Source organism: Sorex fumeus, unplaced genomic scaffold (assembly GCF_029834395.1).
Source record: "Sorex fumeus unplaced genomic scaffold, SorFum_2.1 ptg000051l, whole genome shotgun sequence".
NCBI classification, from domain to species: Eukaryota; Metazoa; Chordata; class Mammalia; order Eulipotyphla; family Soricidae; genus Sorex; species Sorex fumeus.
In genome coordinates, this window is record NW_026606108.1 from 42,049,399 (window position 1) to 42,073,596 (window position 24,198).

A 24,198-nucleotide genomic window follows, 5' to 3' on the forward strand; every position below is an offset into this window, starting at 1 on the left:
TAGGGAGTGGCTGCAGCTTGAAAGGGCTGGAGAAGGGAGGCAGGTGCAGGTTCCCAGGTAAATGACCTCAGGAGAGGGTTGTTTCCTTGGCTCCTTTTAGGTGTCGGACTTCAGGTGTTTTTTTTTTTTTCTTTTTGGGTCACACCCAGCGATGCACAGGAGTTACTCTTGGTTCATGCACTCAGGAATTACTTCTGGTGGTGCTTGGGGACCATATGGGATGCTGGGAATTGAGCCTAGGTCGGCTGCGTGCAAGGCAAACTCCCTCCCCGCTGTGCTATTGCTCCAGCCCCTAGGGTCTTTTTTTTTTTTTTTAAAGAAAGCTTTGTATGAAGTTCACTTAATCACTTAATCACTTAACTTCCTGTTAATCCTCGATTTGCTCGAGCAGACGCCAGTAACGTCTCCATTTGTCCCTGTCGCGTGCTAGTGTAGCCCAATGGCGTCTGTTCGCTCTAGGAACATGAAGAGCCTCAAACCGATCGTTCATGATCTTGATGAAGAAGTCTGACCATCTGGTAGATGGGCGGCCACGCGGTCTTTTGACATCCCGTGGAATCCAGTCGGTAACAGCTCTAGTCCAGTGGTTGTCTTTAAATCTCATTACGTGACCAGCCCATCTGATTTTTGATACCTTGGCAAACGAGACAGTGTCCCTGATTCTTGATCGTCAACGGATGTCAGAACTCCGAATTCTTTCTCTCATTTGAGTGAAACGTGATATTCCAAGCATAACTCTTTCAATTCTTCTTTGGGAGACCTGAATAGCATTCTCATCCTGTTTGCGTAGGGCCCAGGTCTCTGAGGCATATGTTAATGCAGGAAGAACAGTGGAATCAAAGAGATGTGCCCGGAGCCGGAGGTTCTTCGTTTTCTTAGCTCTTTCTTCGATGCTCTTGAAAGCGTTCCGAGCCGCTCTCTTCCTCCTGCGCAGCTCGGGTGCCAGGTCATTTGTCATGTTGACCTCTTGACCTAGGTACACATAGCTGTTGCATTCAGAGATGATCGTTCCGTTGAGAGCGAATGGGGCGTCAGGAACGAGGCTGTTTCTCATAAACATTGTCTTTGTAAGATTCAGCTGTAGTCCTACCTTTCCACACTCATGGTCAAAGTCAGCCAGCATTTGTGCCGCTTGGCTGATGTTTGGTGTTATTAAAATAATGTCATCAGCAAAGCAAAGGTGGTGTAGTTGCCGACCATCTATCTTCACTCCCATTCCTTCCCATTCCAGTCGTTGCATGATGTTCTCGAGGGTGGCACTGAAGAGTTTCAGTGAAATGGTATCACCCTGCCGAACCCCTCTCTTGACATCAATGATTACTTCTTTGTAGAATGGTGAGATCCTGGTAGTGAATCCGCAATACAGCTCACGGAGGATCTTGATGTATTGGGCTTGAATGCCCTGATTGGCTAGGGCTTCAATGACCGCTTTCGTCTCAACAGAATCAAAGGCCTTCTTTAAATCAATGAACGTTAGACAGAGCAGCATCTTGAACTCCCGAGAAACCTCAATGAGCTTGGTTATCGTGTGGATATGGTCGATGGTGCTGAATCCTTTGGGGAACCTGGCTTGCTCGCATGGTTATCCTTCATCTAGTGTTCTGCCGATCCTATTTAGGATGACTCGAGTTAACAACCTGTAGATGACAGATAATAGGCAGATCGGGCGATAGTTGCCAATGTCATGGATGTCTCCCTTCTTGAACAGTAGTACGGTCCTGCTGGTTTTCCATTGAGATGGAACCTTGCATTCAGACAGGTAGCGTGTGAAGAGCCAAGCCAGTATATTGATGAGTACTGACGGCAGGTTCTTCAGGTGTTCAGGTCTGACCTTGTCTGGGCCGAGTGCTGTTCATTTCTTTACCGACGAAATGGCGTGTCGGATTTCGGAAGGGAGAACATTGGGAACCACATATCCATCCTGTGGAATTTGGTATGTCGGCAGGTGGACATGGCTATTGAAGAGATTTGAGTAGAAATCATGGATAATCTTCTCCATTGCCGTTCTGGAAGATGTGATAGATCCATCACTACGTTGGAGGGCAGTCATCTTGGTCTTGTAGTTGGCGAAGGACAGGCGGGCGTTATGAATACTTTTGCCGGCTTCTGCCACATCTACCAGCACTTCTGCTCTTCTCTCTTTGAGGTCTTCTTTGATCGCATCTCTGCACTGCTTTGCGAGCTTGGACATTAGCTTGTGGTTGCCTGAGGCATGCGCCAAACCACGTTGTCGAATAAGCTCAAGAGTTTTCGAAGACAGGCGTTTTTTTGTGGCTATCTCTCTCTTGGCGTTCCTCGCACAATCATAGAGGTGCTGAACCAGTCGATCATATTCCTCATCAATGTTGTCAACAATGGCATCTTCCCATGTTGCCGCAATAATGCCAAGGAGCTCCCAGTTGGTGGTCGTTCTGGGAGTTCTCTTTTTAAACTTTGCAGCCCTTTCTCCCCGCTCTGTGAAGTAGAATTTTGCATGAAGGAGATGGTGGTTACGATCCCATTTGGAATTTTGGGACAACAGTGACATCGGTCAGGCAAAACCGTCGATTGAATATGATGTGGTCTATTTCGTTGTGGAATTGTCCACTGGGAGACTCCCATGTCCAACATTTAGATTCTGCCTTCTGGAACTGTGAGTTACCATGGATGGTCTTGGTCGACATGATGAACTCAGACAGTCTCTCACCCTGTTCGTTCCATTCTACGCCATGGGTCCTGATGTGAAGTTCTTCATCTGATCTTCTCGATCCTATCTTGGCATTAAAATAACCCACAGTGATCTTGTAGAAGGTGTGGTCTTCTTTATATAACTTCTCCAGCTCCATGTAGAACTTCTCAATTTCTCTTTCATCATAATTAGATGTTGTTGTGTAGTCAATGAATGAAGTTGGTGACAGACAAAGGGACTGAGCCTGGACTGAACCTGGTTTTCAGGTACACAACAGTCCAACACCTGTCAGCTTCCCTCCACCAGGGTCCCCAGTTCCCTCCACACATACATACCCCCATCCGCCTGTATTCCTGACAAGCCCATTGTTGAGATTGGTTGTTGGGGTTCGGATCTCCTGCTTTCAGTGTCCTTGTCCCCATGGGTGGGACACGGAGTTGCCCACTCCCCTCCACCATGCATGTACCCGAGGACCTTGACCTGTCCCATGTGACTTCCCAGCTCTCCTCTTACTTCCCCCTCAGTTTCCTTCCTTCCCTGTCCTGCTGCTTCCTGTACTCTGGGGTCCAGCAAGAAAAGGCCACATGTGGTCCCCCAAGTCCTGCCACGACTGATCCCTGAGCACAGAGCCAGGAGTAAGCCTTGAACACAGTCAAGTGTGAACCCCCCACCCCTAAACAAACAAGCCAAAACAGGGAACTTGTGGGGCAGCCAGCAAGCTTCACCACCCACCACCCCCCACCTCGACATGTTCTTAGGAGTTTCTTGGTCAGATACAATCTTATAAAGGCTTCCCCCAAACTTAAGCCAGACCACAATGCTTCTCAGTGCTCATCAGATATTTAATTGAGCAAATGCTGTGTACTAGGTGTTGTGGATTAAAATACTTGGGGTACTTTGCATGTGTCACCAGACTGAACCCCCCAACTGCCCATGTTGTCTGGGAGCATGCACAGTGCTGGGATTCCACTCAGAGTCTCCTGGCGCCACCAAAGCCTCTGAGCCATCTTCCAGGCCCTTCCTCAGACCCCCAGGATGCCATGGAACCCACTGGGGTTTGAGTCCTCCACTTGGTGCTTGCTGGGCCCCATGAGAAGCCAGGACTTAAAACTTTTGCCACTTACAGTGCCCTTAGAGCCTGAGAAATATTTCTACACCACCCCCCACCCCTGCAAGTAATATATCACTGTCACTGTCCTCCCATTGTTCATCGATTTGCTTGAGTAGGCCTAGTAACGTCTCCATTGTGAGACTTGTTGTTACTCTGTTTGGCACATCAAATACATCATGGGTAGCTTGCCAGGCTTTGCCATGCGAGCGAAATACTCTCGGTAGCTTGCCAGGCTCTCGGAGAGGGGCAGAGGAATCAAACGTGGGTTGCCCGGGTTGGCCGTGTGCAAGGCAAATGCCCTACCCGCTGTGCTATCACTTCAGCCCACAAGGGGTAGAAAATTGGTATGCAAATAAAACCTTTATTGATTTAAAACAAAATCATAAAGAAATCTCTTTCAGGAGGCCAGAGACTTTCAGGCGTTCGTCTTGCTTGCGGAGACCCTGGTTCCACGCTGCAGTGTCCCCTGGACTTTGCCTCTCTGGGGAGCAAGGATTCACTGCCCTCTTGGCCAGGTATCACCAGCAGTGGCCCTCTGGACCTCCCCGAGTACTATTTGAAAGGGTGCCAGCACCAACATGAAACAAACCAGAAATTTATCTTGAAACACTTTTTAAAAAATTACCCAAAGTTTAAAAAAACTAAATTCTTTCACCAACCCTGTAAAAGAGCAGTAGCAGACGCTAAGAACACCAGCACTGAGCTCCGCCTTTGCCTCACTTCCTGCCGACAGACTAGGATGTTGGATGTAGGTGCCACTGTTGCCTATTTTATAGGAGAGGGATCACATCCAGCGGTGCTTGGAGCGTACTCCTGGCTCTGTGTGCAGGGACTAGCACGGGGGGGTGCCAGGAATCAAATCTAGGCTCACAGGTACAAGGCAAGTGCCCCCAAATGCCCCACCTGGCCTGCTCCTATCTCCCTGGCCCGTGACACCCCGATTTAAAGCAAGGGAGCAGTCGTGCCACTTGGCCAAGACTTTGCAGCTGTTGGTGTCAGTCAAAATTAAGACATGGAGTTTGAACCCTGAATCTGTGCTCCCCGCCCTGACCCCTCCCCTGCCATCCCCCTAAGTATCACACCACAGGGGCAAGGTCGGGAGAGAGGCGGGTCTGGACTGGAACCCGCACACTCTTGTGCTCCTGTCTGTTCTCCCCGCAGATTGTCCCCTCCCCGCCCCCCAACCGCTCCGCCACTGGCTGCCAGGACCCAGAATCCCAACCCTGAGCAAAGCTCCTAGGGCCAGGCTGGAGGGGAGGGGCAGAGGCAGTGTCGTGGAGGGCATCAAGGGGGGCAGAGCTATTGGGGTGCTGAGGGGCAGTGTTCTCAGCTGAGCCAGCCCACATCTCTGCCTCTGGGATCATTCTGTTAAGGTTTCCAGCAGGAGAAAAGTGAGTAGCAAAGAGGAGGGCTTTGCTTCAATGCCTTGGACACTGCTTATCTCTAAAGACCACTGCCCCAGGGCCTGTCGGTGTCTGAGAGCCAGGGAAGGAATCCTGTCCTGGCCATGGATTCGCAGTGTAGACCCCAGGAAGCAACTCAAGTCTAGCAGTTTTCCACTTAGCCCTCCTTGCTCTTTCTCAGTTCTGACAAAGCGTCTGAGGAAAGCCAGTCAGAGTCTCTGCCTCCGGAAGCTCTTGACGGCCCCAGAGGTATCCGTCGGCTCTTTGCACATATTGATTAATCGATGCAGATGCTGTACCACACACAGCAGACAGAGGCTGCAGGCAGAGTTGTGTGGCTCCATCTGTGTCCATGGTTGTGAGGCTGGACCGCTCCCCACCACCGGCTCCCTCTGGGTGCCTTTGAGAACCATCACCCAGAAGTTACTCCTCAGCCTGAATGCAACAGGATGGGGTACGTCCAGGCTCTCAAAGGGTTTTTTTTTTTTTTGACAAGAGGAGACCAAAACACAGGAGCAAGAGCCATGGATGTGCAGAAAGTGGTCCTGAAGACTGTGTGCCTCACTGCGCCCCCTACTCCACCCCAGTGGGCACCCAACTCCTATCCCAGCTTGAGGAGCCCCAGAAGGTGGCAGGACCCACTGCTGTCCTCTCAACCCCTGCCCGCCAGGACCCTGAGGAGTGACTTTTCCACACTGAAAAAGTGACTGAAGCTTCCATCTTTTCCATGGGCCCATATGTATTGATTCTTTGCTCTGTGATTCTAAGTCAGGCAGGTGCAGCAGAAATCCTGGCAGGCAAGGCCTGGCCTGAGGGGTTCAAGTTTTGGCAGGGGGCATGGGCAACAGTGCTTTTGTTTTTGTGTGTGTGTGTGTGTGTGTGTGTGTGTGTGTGTGTGTGTGTATTTTGGGCAACATGAGGCAATGCTCAAGGGTTACTCCTGGTTCTGTACTCAGGAACCGCTTCTCATAGTGTGGGATGTTGGGGATCAACTCCAGGTTGACTGTACACAAGGCCAATGCCCTACCCACTGTACTATCTCTCTGGCCCCAACAGCACATTTTTTTTTAAAGAAGGATGGGATAACTGCCAACTGGTATAAGTGTCACCAGGAAGACAGAGATAAGAGAGGCTGAGGCAGAAGAGAAAAACATCTTGGAGAAGTCAGTGAGAACCAGGAATCTGGGTGTGAAAGGCGGTCTGCTCTGAGGAGAGTCGGGCCAGGCCCTCCAGAGAGCTGGGACAGCCACAGCGTACTCTGAGCACTGGAAAGGGTGCAGGGCCTGGGAGTACCTGGAAGATCAGGCGAGGTGAGAAGGGTGGGGATTGGGGGGCCTTGCTCCCCAAGAGGCCTCTGTGTCCCTCATCCTTCTGAAAAGCAACTCTCCCTGAAGCCTGCTCTGTCCACACCCAGGACTACCCATGACTAGCCAAAGCCTCCCTCAGCTCAAGGGAAAGAATTCATGCAGGGACGGGCAGGGCTTCAGCCAGGGCATGGCTTTCCGTGATGGGAATATGTGTGTGTGTGTGTGTGTGTCTGTCTGTCTGTCTGTCTGTGTCTGTGTCTGTTAGAGTGTGTGTTTTGAATGTGTGTGTCTGTGTGAATATGTGTGTCTGTGAATATGTCTGTATGGAAGGATGTGTTGTGTGTCTGAGTCTGTATTTGAGAGTATGTGTCTGTGAGCATATATGTGTGTCTGTATGTATGAGTGTGTCTCTATATGCTTGTGAGTGTGTGTAGGGGTGTGTCTGTGAGTTCATATGTGTGTCTCTGTGTCTGAGTGTGTCTATGTATCTTTGAATGTAAAGGTATGTGTGTCTGCAAAAGGGCATGTCTGTGTATGAGTGTATGTGTCTGTGAGTATTTTTGAGGGCTGTGTGTCTGTGTTTGTGAGGGGGTGTGAGTCTATTTGTATGAAAGGTGTCTGTATGACTATGTGTGTCTGTGAAAGTGCATGCCTGTATGAGTGTGTGTGTGTCTGTGAAAGTGCATATTTGTGTATGAGTCTCGGAGTGTGTGAAGATGCATGTCTATATATGAATGTGTGAGTGTGTGTGTCTGTGGAAGTATGAGTGTGTGTGGAAGTGTGTGTGAGTGTATGTATGTCTGTGAAAGTGAGAGTCTGTGTGTGAGTGTGTGAGTGTGTCTGTGAATGTGTATGTGTCTGTAAAAGTGTGAGTCTATGTGTGAGCATGTGTGTGTCTGTGTAAGAGTGTATGTGTCTGTGAAAGTGTGTGTCTGTGTGTATATGTCTGTGAAAGTGCATGTCTGTGTATGAGTGTGTGAGAATATGTGTGTAGTGTCTATGAAAGTGTGTGTCTGTGTGTATATGTCTGTGAAAGTGCATGTCTGTGTATGAGTGTGTGAGAATATGTGTGTAGTGTCTATGAAAGTGTGTGTCTGTGTATGAGTGTGTCTGTGAAAGTGTGTGTCTGTGTATGAGTGTGTATGTGTCTGTAAAAGTATGAGTCTATGTGTGAGCATGTGTGTCTGTGTCAGAGTGTATGTGTCTGTGAAAGTATGTGTCTGTGTAGGAGTGTGTGAGTGTGTCAGTGAAAATGAGTGTTTGTGTATGAGTGAGTGTGTGAGTATATGTGTCTGTGTACGAGTGTATGAGTGTGTGTGTCTGTGAAAATGTGTGTCTGTGTATGAGTGTGTGAGTGTGTATCTGTGAAAGTGTGTCTGTGTATGAGTGTGTGAGTGTGTGTCTGTGTATGAGTGTGTGAGTGTGTGTGTCTGTGTATGAGTGTGTGAGTGTGTGAGAGTATATGTGTGTGTGTCTGTGAAAGTGTGTGTCTGTGTATGAGTGTGTGAGTGTGTGTGTCTGTGTATGAATGTGAGTGTGTGTATCTGTGTGTGAATGTGTAAGTGTCTGTGAAAGTGCATGTCTGTGTATGAGTGTGTATGTGTGTCTGTGTATGAGTGTGTGAGTGTGTCTGTGTATGAGTGTGTGAGTGTGTGAGTGTGTGCGTCCATTCAGACCCTGGCAGGACTCCCCACAGCTGGAATTCCCCGGCGGGGCGCAGGGCTATCCTCTGTGTGTGCATGAAACCATGAACCCGCCCGCTGTGGCTTCAGGCCAGCTGCCTTGCACCTCGGTCCTTTCAGCCTCCTGCCTTCTCACTGTCTCTGCCGAGGGTCAGCGGGTCAGCCTTGCCGCAGGTCCCCTGGGCCTCCTCTCTCACCTCCTCCCTTTCACCTCGGGACTCTTTATCTGGGTTTGGGGGGCACAGCCTGAATCCTTCCCAAGCTCCTCCCCCCGCGGCTGCAGACCTGGGTGCTGCATCTGAGTCTGCCTCTGTGTTCTCCAAACGATGTCAAGGAGGCTGCAGCTTCTGCCGAGGCCGGCCCAAGCTTGCCTGGCTGCCGAGCTTGGCAGGGAGAGAAAGCAGTGTCCCTCCACAGACCCTTCCTGAGGGCTGAGCCTGACGCCTGGAGAATGCTGGGAGCAGACGGGCTGTTACACCCCTGGGAAAGTCTCTTCCGGAGACTGAGCCTCAGAGGTGACCTGCTGCAGGGACAAGGCATCCCCTCCCCACACCCTCTGCTGCAACGGTCCCCCTAGATTGGACTGCTGCTGCCTTTGGATTTCTGAGACCTCAGCTTAAAGACCAGCCTCAGCTCAGCTTGGCCCCTTCCCTTCTGAAGCCCAGTCACACTGGTCTTCCCTGTGGCTCTGGGTACCCACATGTCCCCATGCCTGTAACCTTCCCAAGGTTGCCATCCCCAGCCCCCCACTCAGCATCCAGCTGTACCTCCAGATCCCAGCCCACGCCTCACCTCCTCAGCACCAGGCAGCAGAGTTGCATGGTTAAGGGGTTCTGGATCCCCACCTGGTCTCTAATTTTCAGGCGGGGAAGGACTGAGGGTTCCAGGTGCTGTGCACCCCCACTTTAGCTCTCTGGCCCACAAGGTGCCCCATGATGAGCAGCACAAACCGGAAGCCACAGCGACTCCCCAGAATGCCCCAACACTGCTCGCTCTCTCTGCTCCTTCCTTCCAACCTTTTCTCCCCCTCCTCTCCCTTCACTCTTCCCTCTTCATCTTTTGTCTCCATCTCTTTTTCCCTTCAGAGCTACCTTCAACTTCCCAAGGATCTACCTACCTGCGCACCAACCTTGGACCCATGAACTCCCAAAAAACATCTTTTAAGCTGACAGGGAAAAAAATACCCAGTTAAAACAAAGGCAAATCTGCCAAGCATAGTGTTACCCCAAAGTCAGGGCCTTGGGGTCTCGGGGAGGGGGGAACCTAGGGGGTCATATGCATGAATGCATGAACTGATTAACATATCCCACAGACAGAGGGTTCAGGGGGGATGAAGGAGGGGGCTTAAGCAACAGAGCAAAGCCAATATTGTCTCACGGTTCTGAGGTCTGCTGCGGAACTGGTCAGTGGCTGGACTCCGCCAGAAGCTTCGAGGACAGCGCTGTCCCGGCCTCTCTCCTGGGCGTGCGAATGGCCGTCCTCCCCCTGTGCCCTCATGTCATCTTCCCTCTGTCTGCGTCCAGCTCCCTTTCTTCACAAGGATTCCAGTCATAGGGGATTAGGGCCCACCCAAATGACCTCATCTCTGCAAAGACACCCTCTCCAAATAAGGTCACAGGCTGAGATATTGGGGGCGAGGACACAAACTTATTTTCCACCTGCACAGGGACCCGACCTCTTGTGACTCGCTGAGACAGGAGGGAAGCCAAGGACACATCCTCTCCTGAAGGAATGTATTGGGAGCAAGGAGTGGGATGAGAGGGGGGCTCAGACATGGCTCAGATGGGTGTTTGCTTTACATGCACAGGACCAGGGAGTGGCTCCTGGCACCACCTACAAACAAGCGGAGAGCCCTGGAGAAAGATCCTGAGGTGTGAAAAAACAAAAAAGAGAGTTTACTGACTCTCTTAGACTAGCCTAGTGGTTCTTTGGCTGAGCCCTGCTCATCTGCTTCTCCTGAGTTCCTGCCCCAGAGAGAATACGAGCCACTGTCCAGCACGGGGCCTGTTTCTGCACTTGTCAAAATGTGGATCCTCCACACCCTTCCCTCGTGGATCCATGTGTGGCCGCAGGAGAGAGCAGCTCAAGGCCTGATCTGGGAAACTCAGTCTGCACTGTGAGCTGTCATGGCTAGCACACTGCAGGGCTCGTCTGTGGCAGATGGGAAGCCAGGAAGAAGGGGAGGAGCAGGAGGAGGCTGGCTGCCACAGATCTGGGCCACGGACTCCACATGGTCGTGAATGGTGACATGAAAACAAAGAGCTGGAGCCATCACAGGCCTCCAGGCCCCTTCCTGGAAATGCAGAGTCCTGGATTCCCTCCAGGCTGCCTGGCTCAGGATTTCTATGAGCAGAACCCTGGAAGCTGATCTTATTTTAATAAGTTTCCCTTGCAATTCTTCGGGACATTAAAGTGTGACCGCTCCCCCACACCCCCCAGGTCCTGGAGGGACTGAGAGAAGCCTTGTCCATCAGTCACTCCCACATCAGCCCAGCCCTGGTGCAGGATAGACCAGCCCCCCTACCTGCCCCATCAACTCTTCTCAGACAAAGCCAGGGAGGGAATCTTAGGTAGTCAGTCACGTTTTAAAGGTTCTATTTAAAGAGACTAAATTGGTCAATCGGGTCTTTCATGCCACTGTAAGTGTCACCCCACCCAGATATAGTGACTAAGCTTTGCATTGTCATTCCTCCTCACTCCACAGACGGAGCCTCCTAGCCTTGACTCAGACTTTGCTCAAAATGACCTCTGACCTCGACTTCTGGAGGAGAAGGAGCCAGGGGCCCCCTGCGCCTTTGCTGGATCTCTGTCCCTGTGGTCAGGGCCGGTTCTGTTCTTCTTGGCCACCCCCCATTGCCTGGTTCAGGAAACTCTCCCATCCTCATCCTCCAGTTCCCAAAGGCCATGAGGTCCACAAAGCTGAAACTGTCCTCTGGGCCAGACACTGAGGTTCTGCCATCTCTTGGAAGACCTTCCAGATCCTGACCTACTATTTTAGGGTTTCCAGATACTCCCAGTTGCTGAGTTTCTCTCGCCAAGCTCCCTCTACCTCTTGAGACAGTCACCCCCATCATGGAACTGAAGTTAGTCTCTGATGCCCATGCTGCCTCAATTTCTATAGCCATGACAGGGCTGTTAGGAGAATTCAGGGAATAAATACACAGAAAGTCAAGCAGAGAGAGCCCGGAGCAGGGAAAGGGCTCAAGGAATGCCACCACCGCAGATGTTCTATTGCTCTGTCCGAGAGGCATGCAAAACTCCACTTGGCCCCGGATGGGAGGCCTAGAGGTCACTTACAAGGTGTCATCTTGGAGTTTAGAACAAATGGAATTGTAGACAGGTCTTCCAAAACTGACCTTTCAACAATAATGACAACAATAGCAAATCTTACCTAATACTCACTCTGAACTAGGCAATGAGCTGATACCCATTCCATCCTCTCAATGACAAACTTGGTATTTTATCATCCCCATCTTATAGATGACAGATGGTCAGACACAAAACAAAATGAGACATGGTCTGGGAACTAAGGAGGAACTTAATAAGGAGCAACGTCTGAATTGGAATCCCAGATTCTGCCTCTCTGTAGGATGCTGCCTCCCTTAAATAGTGAAGTTAAGCAAATAATTACTATTTCCTCCCTCTTTCTCTTCCTGCAGGCGACTGGCCAGATACTTATCCATGTTCCGATAGCTTGGATTCCTTCCCAGCATCCCACGGAGTTGGACATTGGGTTCCTGCTGGCTGGTCTCCTCCCTTCTCTATGGTGAGTTGGCTGTATCCGATGGGATGCCTTGTCAGTATTCATGAACATTTATGGATTAGTGAATCCTTTCTTAAGGAAAAGTACTCTTTCGGCCACAATTAAATTGACCTAATACAAGATATGTCATTCATGGTACGAATGACTAGTTTATTTTCCCGGTTAGCGGAAATCAAGGATTATGGCGTTAGCCAAGCAACCCAATCAGATGCAGTGGATTGGGCGTACCTTCCTTCCGTTCCACATGATCCCTAACACCCAGAAGCTGGCACCATGGGGATGGCAACTCCTTGATCCCAAACAATTTCTTTAGGGCCTACAGAATGCAAATCTGCAAAACAAGCAAGTACGGTGTATGTGACGGTTGCCTGTCCACCATCAACACCAATGAAAATAGTGTTATAAGTGGGTTTTGCCAAGTCAAACCACTCAATCCACCAGACATCGATTTCTTTAGTTCATCTTGGAACTCTACCAGCTTCCCATGCAACTGAATGCTTCGTTCGTGAATTTGGGTGGTGGTAGTACCTTCGGAACAAATCCTTGGGGTCATACTGAAAAGGACAGAGTCCAGAGGAAGCCAGTCTTCTGGCAAACACCCACTGCCCTCTGCAGATGTGTTGCTCTTGCCTCCAGATATACAACCTCAAAAAGGGACTTTCCTTAAAAGCTCAATGACCACACATAAAGAAAACAAAGGCAAAGAGAACCAGTGGCTGTGAATCACATCCCCTCACCCCCACCCCAGCACAGAGACCAAAATCCACCCTGGCCTCCGGCAGACAGCCCCAAGACACAGCTGGCCGGAGCTTTGCAAGGTTGCCAGACACCGTGGTGCAAGGCCAGGCTCATTTCATCCCGCCCCTGGGCCCACTGTGAGCCCGGCACAGCCTGGGCTGGGATGCTCCTGTCTTTTCGCTGGTGTTTGCTGAAAGAAAACACAATCACATCCCTGTGGTGAAGGAAAGGGAAAGTGCTGGTCACCAAAGCTGCTGGAAGGGGGTGGGGAGCCAGCAGAGTCCTGCAGGCGTGCTCTCCCTCGGGCTAGGAATAATGGGCCCTTGATGAAATGCCTGGGATTCCTATCCCAGAACCAGGAGGCCTGGCCTTTCCCAGAGCAACTCTTTCTGGAAACCGGGCATACTTTGGGCACAAATGGTGATGTGGGTGTGGCTAACGTCACGTGCCTTGTGGCTCTCCTGATCCTCAGCTGGGACTTCCCCGGAGCAGAGGAGGAGAGCAGAGGTTAGGAGTCATCCAGGTGACTAGCGAACCCATCAGATGGCATCTGTCAAACACGCCAAACCACCATTCTCCTTCTCTGCCTTTCACATCCAAAGCCGCCTGCCTGCTGACAGGCTCTCGGAGGTGGCTGGATTTCCTGGCTGGCCACCAGCCTGCGTGTGACACAGCAGAGTGCTGCCCATGCCCCCCACCCCACCCCAGCTTCACTGAGGCCACAAGACTGAGCTCTGCAGTCACTGGGCAGCCCCTTCCCCACCAGCGCTCGCACCCTGGCTGTGCCTGAGGATGAAGAAGGGACCAGCTTGGTGCAGGGGCATTGGTGCGTCTCTAAGCTCCAGGTGCTATTTTTACATGCCACTGGAAAGCCAGGCCCTCAAGGCAGCCTGCAGCTCTGTTTCAATCCAGCCCCAGGCGAGCTTCTGGGCTTCACTTACAAGACAGCTGATGCCGGCAGTATCTGTTTCCAATACTGGACATTTTCTCTTCTCACAAAGTAACCTGATATTACAGTTGTGCCGGCGCACTCAAACACACGCAGGACTAGCTGTGCTCTGAACCCGCGCTGTTTTGCAAGAACAGATGCCCTGAATTCTTACCCGAAGAGCGAGAGGGAATCCACCAGGAGCGGTTCACTATCCTGCTGGTCGCTGTCCCCCTAGAGGCTGCAACTGCTTCCCGGTGGCTCTCTCGGAACCTCCTGAGTCTGGCAGCTCTGCGTGGGGAGAGGGGATGGGTCACAGCATGCAGGGAGCTTGCCGGCCCGCCTCCAAACAGGGCTCCACTGAGCGGCCTCCCGTGCCGGGGCGGGGGCTGTGTGAGGAGCAAGGAGGCGGCTGGGGGGCTCCGAGCTAGCGTCCGCCCGGAATCTCCGTCTGGCCTTGTTTATCAGCAGAGGGCACCTGCTTTTTTTCCAACAGCCCGTACCAACCCCGCCCACAGAGACGTACCCTGAGCTCCCGGGTGCCCAACTCTGCAGGGCAGCCCCGGGACGCAGAGTGATTGGCCCGCCGCGAAAGGAGGCAGGCGCAGGCGCTGCGGTGGCCACTATCCCTGGGGTTATTTTAGCGTGGTTTGTCTTGGGGCAAATGCCTGAGCCCAGTGGACTACTGGCCCGTCTGAGCAGAAGCCTGTTTATTTGGAGGCCTCGGTTGCCCAGGGAACAGCAGGTTGTGGCTCAAAACGTCTCTCTGGAATCAGGAGACCGTCAGATGAAAGAGACTCCTCTTCGCTTCTGTCATCGGACACCCCTGAGCAGGTGTGTGTGTGTGTGTGTGTGTGTGTGTGTGTGTACACGTGCGCACACATGCGAGTGCACGAGAGCACGCCTGCCCACCTGATGATCCAGGTGGATGCAGGCCGGCCTGGTGAATGGCTTCCCCTTTCTCTGGGCAGGGGGCAAAGAAACCTGATTTCCAGACTCCCTGCGAGCCCCCAGAGCCTTTTTCTAAGAGGCCCAGCCTCTGCACACTGCCTAACTAACAGGGAAGAAAAGATATTTTTTCCTTCCCTACCCAGAAAAAAATGACTTCTCCAAATTGTAGTCCCCAGAACCTCGCCAAACTTATCCCTTCCACAGAGACAGTGGCTGTTGATTGTTGGCTTTTAACAGTCTTGATTTCCTTTGCACAATTCTCAAGGGGTTTCTGTCACAAGGAAATAAAAATGTTTGCCATAAGCATCTTCTAACTACTTGTTACCCTGTCTATACTGTGTGTATTAAGTCTTTTGGGGTTGGTTTTGGTTTGTTGGGGTGCCACACCCTACGGTGCTCAGGGCTTAGCTAGGCTTGGCTCAGCAGTGCTGAGCATTCAACCCTGGGCAGCTATGTGCAAAGCTCACTCCTTATCCACGGAACTCCCTTACTGGCCCCTGTTAAACCTTCTAAATCTCATGGAGTAATGAGGTTTAAAGATGAAGCTCGAAGGCTCACTTGGTTGCACCCCAAGTCAGAGCCCCCACCTTCTCCTTGCCCCAGGATATCTTTCCCCCCAGCCACATGGTGACTGGACTGCCCCACAATTCCAAGGCCACTCTGCATTCTGAGTGTCCTCTCCAAAGAAGACAGGAACTTCAGCCGCATCTTCCCCCCAAGCTTATTGCGCTAATCAAGTGTGCCAATGTGCTATGGCATCGCCTTGAAATCTGGCAATGCAAACATGAGTCGTTCTTTTTATTTTTCTTTCGCCATCAAAACCAGTTGTGAAACGCTCTTTAAGCACATACACACACAGAGCTCTTAGTTTATTATAATCCCTAGCTACTAATATTAAGTCATTTCTTCATTCCCTGTGCAGTGTTTGGTCACACTACTGTCTACAGTGAAATAAAAGTATTCATTTTCTATAAGACACATGCTGTAATATAATTCTCCCCAATACTGAAATTTTTTTTAAATCTCATTTTAGGGAAGAGAGGTTAAGGAGCACAGCATATGCCTGACCTGTATGAGGCCCTGAGTTTGCGCCCAAGCACCACAGACCCCAGCCCCAGCCCTGCTGAGTGTAGCCCTAGTGGCCCCTGATTGCCACCAGGAACAAGCAGGACATTAATCAACAGAGCTGGAGCCATCAGAGCTGCATTGCAGAGCTGAGTGTCACCTAGAGTGACTCAAGGAGCTCCCAAACATTACTGGGAAGGATCCATCCCCCCCCCCCAATTTTGCTTTATCTTTCCTCAAGTTCCCTACAACTTCTTTGTAGAGTATCTAGATTAGTGTACTCAATAAATATACATACATGCCACTATTTCAAATCATAAGATTTCATGCTTTATTGGCCCCATTTAGTGTGTAAAGGGATAAGGACATTACCTAGCCTAAAAGTCTGTCCTCAAAATAGCCCTTGGGCTCTGGGCCAAGAAATAGTCCAGGAGACTAATAGCTGCTGAGAAAGCCATCTATTGAGGACCCACGCAAGTTAGATCCTACTCAGAGAATCTAGCAGAGACCCTGGCCATGGTGATAGGCACTCTTGCGGTGATTAAAACCGAGTCTGTGAACTCACTGAGCCTGCAGAAGGCTGGGTCTAAGAAAGGAAGAAAAGGACAGATTTGAGGCCCAATAAAAATCCGTATAGAAGCTTTGTAGGCTTGTCTGGGTCAGGGCCATCTGTGTCCATAACGCTGAGAGATTTTTCCTCCCTGGTCTTAAGAGGTTAACTTACTCCCCAACACTCAGCGTTGCTCTTTCAGGAAGTGACTCTAAGCTTCTTACTCTTAAAGAGCTTTAGAAGAACAATCAAGGTAGAATGTGGCATTTCCATAGTTTTATGTCCTCTGGGTTCTGTAAGCACTTCTAGAAATCAGAAAACTACCACTTTGTAACTGCACTCCGTGGAAGATCAAATCTGCAGGGCTCAAAAGATCCCCAATAAAGAAATTTCTCTTTTCTCCAGGTATCACTTGTAAACCCTAGCTTCTTGTCCTTGAATCTTAAGACTGACATTTAATATTTGCTTTACTATTTCCTCTTCGTCTACCCTGTCTGTAAATGATGCTGTGGAGTGCACACCAGACACTGTTTTCTTTCTAATCTCATTTGACCTTGCTGGAACACAGCCAGCTGATGGGAGAAATCATATGCTATGCGCCACTCTCCCTCTCCTCCCACCCCCACCAGCAAAGCATTTCTCTCCATTTATGCCCAATCATGCAATTACGTAAAAGGCATGCTGGCCTCATAGCTGCCAAGATGATGGAGCAGAGTGAGTTGGCAAACTGGTCACAGAGAAATACAGCTGACAACCACACCTGTCACCTGAGCTACAGGACAAGAATGGGGCTCCATAATTCTCCAGTGGGAAGGTGTCTTGCCCTGACCCCGAGCAGAGGGGGTCATACCTAATTTGTCAGTAACTCCAGGGATATCTTAGAAAGGGCCCTATCATAAGAGATGGACTTGCTTTGGTATTGGTCCTTGTCACCTCTCGTTTCTCTATCACCATTTTTCCATTTGGGGGGTCCATTCTGGTAATTCTTGATCATTCAGGCCAGAGTTCTATGCAAAGGACAAAGATCTGATGCTGTTCGGGCCTTTTGGTGCTGGGGATTCTTCTTCTTTTTTTTTTTTTTTTTTTTTTTTGCTTTTTGGGTCACACCCGGCGATGCTCAGGGGTTACTCCTGGCTTTGCACTCAGGAATGACTCCTGGTGGTGCTTGGGGGACCATATGGGATGCTGGGAATTGAACCCGGGTCGGCTGTGTGCAAGGCAAATGCCCTACCCGCTATGCTATTGCTCCAGCCCGGATTCTTCATTAAAAAAAAAAAACCTATAACAAACTATCTTTTTTTTTTCTTTTCGGGTCACACCCAGCGATGCTCAGGGGTTACTCCTGGCTCTGCACTCAGGAATTACTCCTGACAGTCCTTGGGGTGCCAGGGATCGAACCCAGGTTGGCTGTGTGCAAGGCAAATGCCCTACCCATTGTTCTATCACTCTGGCCCCTGTAGCCCCTATTTCTAAGTATTTATCTTAAATAAAATTAAGGCTTTGTGCACATGCATGAACAATGTACAGAAAGGCATAAAACAATCCTCATCTTCCCAAAGATCCACTTCTTACCACTTCAGGCACATGTGAATAAAATGACCCACTCCTTCCCAAAGATAACCACTATTTTATGCATAGCTTCATTCTTTCAGGAACAAAGTGCCTTTAGTTTACCTGCACATGAGTATACTTAAAACCAGTATGCTCTGTGTGATGCTCTATACTTTGCACTCAATAGTAAGTCTTGGCATATTTAGTCTAATCTATCCAAGCACTGCTAGTCCTTCCCTGGCTTATTGTCACGTTATTCTGGTTTCCAAGTTGCTTACAACTGCACAGTGCCTTTCCCCTACACTAAGAGCAAGAGATAAACTTCCTACCACTTCCAAGCCCATCTCATACACCCCTCTCCCTGTGCATGCGGCTTGCATCATTGCTTTTCACCTGGGCCAAACAGATATGGTCCTACCCCAGGGCTTTTGCATTTGTGGTTCACTTTCCCCTGAGTGTCCTGTTATTTTCTGCCCCTTGGTGTTTTCTAGGGGGAGAGGTCTGACAGACATTCTATTATCATTCAGGTCTCATTTGGGGCCACCTTCTTCCTGATCATCTATTCTAAATTACTGCCCTGCCACGGCTCTTGACAGCCCCTGCATTCTTTTCCTTCACTGATCTTATTCTGTTTGAAAATGACTCTATTCCATTACTTGTTTACTCTTTTTTTTCCTTTTTAAAAAGACTTTTGGCCATACCCAGAGGTGCTCAGGGATCACTCCTATTGGGCTCAGAGAACCATAGGGGATGTCAGGAATCAAACCCAGGTTGGCTGCATGCCACGCAAGTGCCCTACCCACTGTACTATCACTCCAGCCCCCAAGGTTTGTTTTTAATTCTCCATAACACACACTGGACTGTAAACTTCATGTGGTGAGCAGGGATTTTCTTTGTTCAGTGTTAGAGACTTAGGCCCTAGACCTAAGGCTTGATTGCATCAGTGTCACCTAGAAGGTGTATTAAAGCACAGATTGATGAGCCCCTGCTTCAGTAGATCTGAGGTGGGCCTGGGGTTCTTCATGTGGACCAGTTCCCAGGTGATGCTGATGGTGGTGGTGCATGCTTTGAGAGCTGCCAGGAGGCAGTTTGAGAACGTTCACAACTCACCCACCTGGACCAGGTTATGAAATTTAGAGTTCAGTGACTTGCGTCTAAACCCCTCTAGGATTTGAAAAGCTCTGTAACTACGTTTCTCTACTCAATAAAGAAAAAAAAAAAATATATATATATACACACATACACTGTTTTCACATTTAACTTCAGGAAGTTATAAAATAACCCAAATCCATTATGATTCCAAATTTAAAACTCCTGACCTAACTATTGCGTAGCTCTTTGGCAAGACCTAGCCAAAACAAACTGGGAACCCAGTTTATAATTGAAAGTCTTAATGAATCAGAAATGCAGGGGTAAGAAGACAGACTTCAGGGACACAGTCAAGCATGGCTAAAATGAGAGATTGTATTTACCTCTTTCCACAGTCAGAGCAAGTCTAAAACATTCAAACTTGAAATAATCTAAACAAAAAATGTCCTGAAACCTAATGAACAGTCTTCACAGTAAGGGATAGAAGAAAACTACCCACATGGATTAGAACAAAATGATGTCCTAAATGGAGTACTATGTAGCTCTTAGAAAAGATGAAGTCATGAAATTTACATACAAGTGGTACAATATGGAAAGTATCATGCTAAGCGAAATGAGTCAGAAAGAGAGGGATAGACATAGAAAGATTGCATTCATCTGGGGGATATAAAGTAACAAAGTATGAGATTAATACCCAAGAATAGCTGAGATCAGCACCAGGAGGATTACTCCATAACTTAGAGGCCAGCCGGGTATCCTAGAGGAAAGGGCTATTCAGATAGAGAAGGGAGCACCAAATAAAGGATGTTTGGAGGATCCTCCCAGGAGGGGAGATGCATGTCGAAAGTAGACTATGGACTGAACATGTTTGCCACTCAATGCCTCTTTTGCAGACCACAACACTCAAAAGGAGAGAGAGAACACAGGGGATTGCCCTGCCACAGAGACGGGGGGATGGGGGGATGGGGGTGGGAGGGATATTATCCATGGTGGTGGAAAATGGGCACTGGTGGAGGGATGGGTATCTGATCATTGTATAATTGAAACCAAAGCACAAAAAATTGTAAATCTACAACTTTAAAAAAAATAAAATAAAATAAAGGGGAAAAAAAAATAAAAATAAAAAAAAAGGAAAAAAAAATGATGTCCTAGCCAAAAAAGAAAAAAAAACCACTGCTAGATAACAAACTACAATCAGGTAGTGATTAGGTGAAGAAATTGACCACGGGAATAATGCTTGTTCCAAACACCCACCATGTTGTCCTGATCCTGACATCTTGTATTGGCACCATTGGGATGGGAGGCTAGAAATGGGGTCAAAACAGGGCCAGATCACTGACAGGTGCATCTGCATAAGCTCCCAATCATGCTGATAGCAGTGGTGGGTGACATATTGGATCTCAGCCTCATGATAACAGACCCTGATGGGAAATTTCCCACGAAAGCTCCTCTCATTCCTAGCAAGTAGCTGGGCAAGCGAGGACTGATAAACAATGATCAATAGACTGACTGGATACTTTAGGGGGGCTTGGGTTCAATCTCTCTCACTGCTAGGAGTAATCTCCTCTCCCCACCAATAGCCAGCTATAGCCCCAAGCTCTACAGGGTTTGGTGGGCCCAGGGGTAGGTGGGGAATTCTTACTTCTAATTAGCAACCAGATCAAGGTTCTGCGAGTTATCATCTGAAGACTAGTAAGAAACCTACACTCTTATAGACAGGAAACCCCCAGCTAGGCCCTCAGAACACAGTCCATTGGCAAGGGAGCACTTGCCAGTGGGTCCAGCTGGGACACAGACAGCAGCCTACTCTATTTTTTTTTTCTTTCAGTTTTTGGGGCTGGAGCGATAGCACAGCGGGTAAGGCGTTCACCTTACAAGCGGCCAACATGGCCAACCCGAGTTCGATTCCTCCGCCCCTCTCGGCAAGCTACCGAGAGTATTCGATATGCCAGACACAGTAACAACAAAGTCTCCAATGGAGACGTTACTGGGCCCGCTTGAGCAAATCAACGATCAATGGGAGGGCCTTTACCTTACCTTTACCTTGGGTCACACCCAGATATACTCCAGGGCTACTCCCAGCAAGGTTCTAGGATTGAACCAGGACCTCCTGCATGCACAGCATGTGCTCCAGCCCTTGGAGCCATCTCCTCAGCCCTGAAGACTACTCTTACACTCACCCCCACATATGTTCCCCATCCACTACCCAGGCTCTCATGTCCCACTAGATGTAATGACACAGAGAAACTCACCTACATTTATGGATCAATACAGTAGCCTGCAAAGAATCCCTAATATGACAGCACAATGCAAGCTGCCTATGGAAGATCTCCATGCAACAGTCTACCATACTGAGGAGATCAATGGGAGAGAACGTCAACAGATCCAGACAGTATGAGAGAATGTTTGCAAAAATCATAGAGCTGAAAAATACAATCACTCAACAAAAAGATAAAGGATTCAATAGCTGAGTGACAGAAGCTGAACACTGAGGATAGGTGGAAGAAACCACTCAAAAGAAAGAAATAATTCAAGATTATGAAGATAATATGCAACTACATGGGACAACATCAAGAGGAGCAACATTCACACCAGGGTTCCAGGAGGAGGAGAGAGAGAGAGGGACAGAGTTCTTATTTGAAAAAAAATAATAGCACAGCGGGTAGGGCGTTCGCCTTACAAGCGGCCAACATGGCCGACCCGAGTTCGATTCCTCCGCCCCTCTCGGAGAGCCCGGCAAGCTACTGAGAGTATTCGATATGCCAGACACAGTAACAACAAAGTCTCCAATGGAGACGTTACTGGGCCCGCTTGAGCAAATCAACGATCAATAGCCAAAAACATAAAAAAAGAAAGAAAAAATAGTAATCAAGAATTTTCCGAAGCTGAGAAAGGAGTTAGATATCTAGGTGCAGTGAGCGCAAAAAAATCCAGACAGAAACATATCAAGACATTTTATAATTTAAAATTGGGTGCAGAGGGATCAAAGATAAAAAAAATCCTAAAAGCAACAATGACAACAATAACAAAAGAGAACAAAATAGTAGGGAACTCCCATAAGACCATCAGCAGATTTCTCAGCAGAAACTCTGCAGTGTTTTTTTCCTTTTTGGGTCACACCCAGCGATGCACAGAGGCTACTCCTGGCGGTGCCGTAGGCACCATATGGGATACTGGGAATCAAACCCGGGTTAGCAGCGTGCAAGGCAAATGCCCGAACCACTATGCTATCACTCCAGCCCCAACTCTGCAGTTCTGAAGGAAGTAACCTGACGTATACAAAGTGCGGGATGCAAAGGAACTCCAACCAAGATTACTGTACCTGGCTAATTTTAAAGGTTGAATAAAGAGCTTTTCAGACAAACAACAGTTAAGAGAATCCATTAAACCAACCCTTCAACAAATACTGAAGAAATTTCCATAAAAGTAAAAGAAACATGACTTGGAGCTAATAAGATCTGAAAAGGGGAAAAAAAGCATGTGGGAAAGAATAGTAATGGGATTTTTTATTTTCAGGTTTACTGATTCTGTTCCTATATCTCCATTCTGAAAATCTTAGAGGATTTTAAGTTTAAGATATTGTTCTTTCCAATTCTAAAGTTTATATTTGGTCTTTAAAAGTAGATCTTATTTCTCTGTTTAAAAAAAGTTTGCTTGGGCTGGAGAAACAGCATAGCGGGTAGGGCATTTGCCTTGCGCATGGCCTACCCGGGGTTCAATTCCCAGCATCCCACATGGTCCCCCACTGCCAGGAGTAATTCTGAGTGCAGAGCCAGGAGTAACCTCTGTGCAATGCCAGTGTGACCCAAAAAGAAAAAAAAATTCTGCTTGCCTAGCATGTGGCCAAACTGGGTTTGATCCCTGGGATTCCATAAGGGTCCTCAAAGCACCACCAGGAATGAGTCCTGGGTGCAGAGCTAGGAATAACATCTGAGCATCACTGGGTGTGACTCAAATAAACACACACACACACACACACACACACACACACACACACACACACACACAGACCCCAGATAGGGATAGAGCTCAGAGCATGCAGGAGTTAAGGAGCTTACCTTGCATATGGTTAACCTAGGTTCGATCCCTGGCACCAAATATGGTCCCCTGCGCCCTTCCAGGAATGATTCTTGAGTGCAAAGTCAGGAATAAGCCCTGAGCACTGCCAGGTATGCCTTCCCCACCCCCAACTCCGAAAAACAAAAAAAAAAAAAGCTTTAGGATTCTTCAGGTTATCTGTTTTATTTTGGGATATGTTTGATGGTTGTTTTTTTTTATTTCTTGCACCACTTTGAATTTTTTTTTTTTTGTGAGGGTGAAATTGGGCGGCATCCTGGTGATTGTCAGGGGCTACTCCAGGCTCGGTATTTGGCAGAGGCTCTCCCAGAAGTGCTCAGGTGCTGTGGAAGAACCTTCTGGCATGAGAGGCATGCACTCTAGCCCTTGGAGCCATCTCCCCACATTCCGTAGTTTCCATTTCTCAAAACAAAACAACCACCCTACCCCTTTATTTTTTTTAAATTCCCTTTCCCAGAAGTCACATATGCTTTAGTTGGGCTACTTGAACACATTTGGTTTGCTGGACATGGCACACACCTTCCCTGGGGCTCAGGGGACTCCAGGTAGCAGTGCCACTGTGCCAGTATTAGGCAGACGTGCCATGGTGCTGGCATCAAATTTGTTTTATTTTGTTTTGGTTTGGGTTTTGGTTTAGAGGGTCACACCCGGCTGTGCTCAGGGGCTTCTCCTGGCTTGGTTCTCTGGAGTCCCTTCTGGCAGGGCTCAGGGGACCATATGGAATGCTGGGGATCGAACCCATGTCAGCCACGTGCCAGGTCAGTGCCCTACCTGCTGTACTGTCGCTCCGGCCCCTCTCCACCTAACACTTGCAAGATAGGAACTTTCATCACTGAGCCATTTCTGACCCCACCCCCTTAGCTTGTAGTTTTCAAGACATTGGTTCATTTCATTTGTGTTTTTGAATTTTTGTTTATAATAACTTCTTAGGATCTTTCAAAAAATATATCTGGAGGGGACCTCTAGCCAGCACTTCAGTTTAATTTCTGATACTGATAACTTTCTCGTTTCTCTTTTTTCCTTTTTTCAGTCTGATTAGAGAACTATAGATTTTAATTACCTAAAAAAAATCATTTGCTTTTATTGACTTATCTGTTATTTTTCTGCTTTTGATTTTATTGATTTTTTTTTGCCCTTTTGTTGGATTTCCTGCATAAAGGGGGCTTACTGTGCGTTCTTTTTCTGGATTCTTGAAGAGGAAACTTAGATCATCGTGTGAAAATGTGCCTTTTTGGGAAAAAAAATAAGTATTTTGTAGCACTGTAGCACTATCCTCTCGTTGTTCATCAATTTGCTCGCGTGGGCACCAGTAATG

The 24,198-nt window shown here is 48.6% G+C and overlaps 1 protein-coding gene and 1 long non-coding RNA gene across 2 annotated transcripts in view; both read right to left on the minus strand.

Annotated features, from left to right (window-relative positions):
- Window positions 1-13,882, minus strand: part of FGF1 (fibroblast growth factor 1) — a 95,539-nt gene extending 81,657 nt beyond the window's left edge. The window contains exon 1 of the mRNA XM_056124846.1: window positions 13,776-13,882. The gene's annotated coding sequence lies outside the window, so the exon portion shown is untranslated. The remainder of the gene's footprint in view (window positions 1-13,775) is intronic.
- LOC130033130 (uncharacterized) overlaps window positions 1-24,198 on the minus strand; it is a 202,105-nt gene that overhangs the window by 82,427 nt on the left and 95,480 nt on the right. The gene's annotated exons all lie outside the window — the stretch shown is intronic.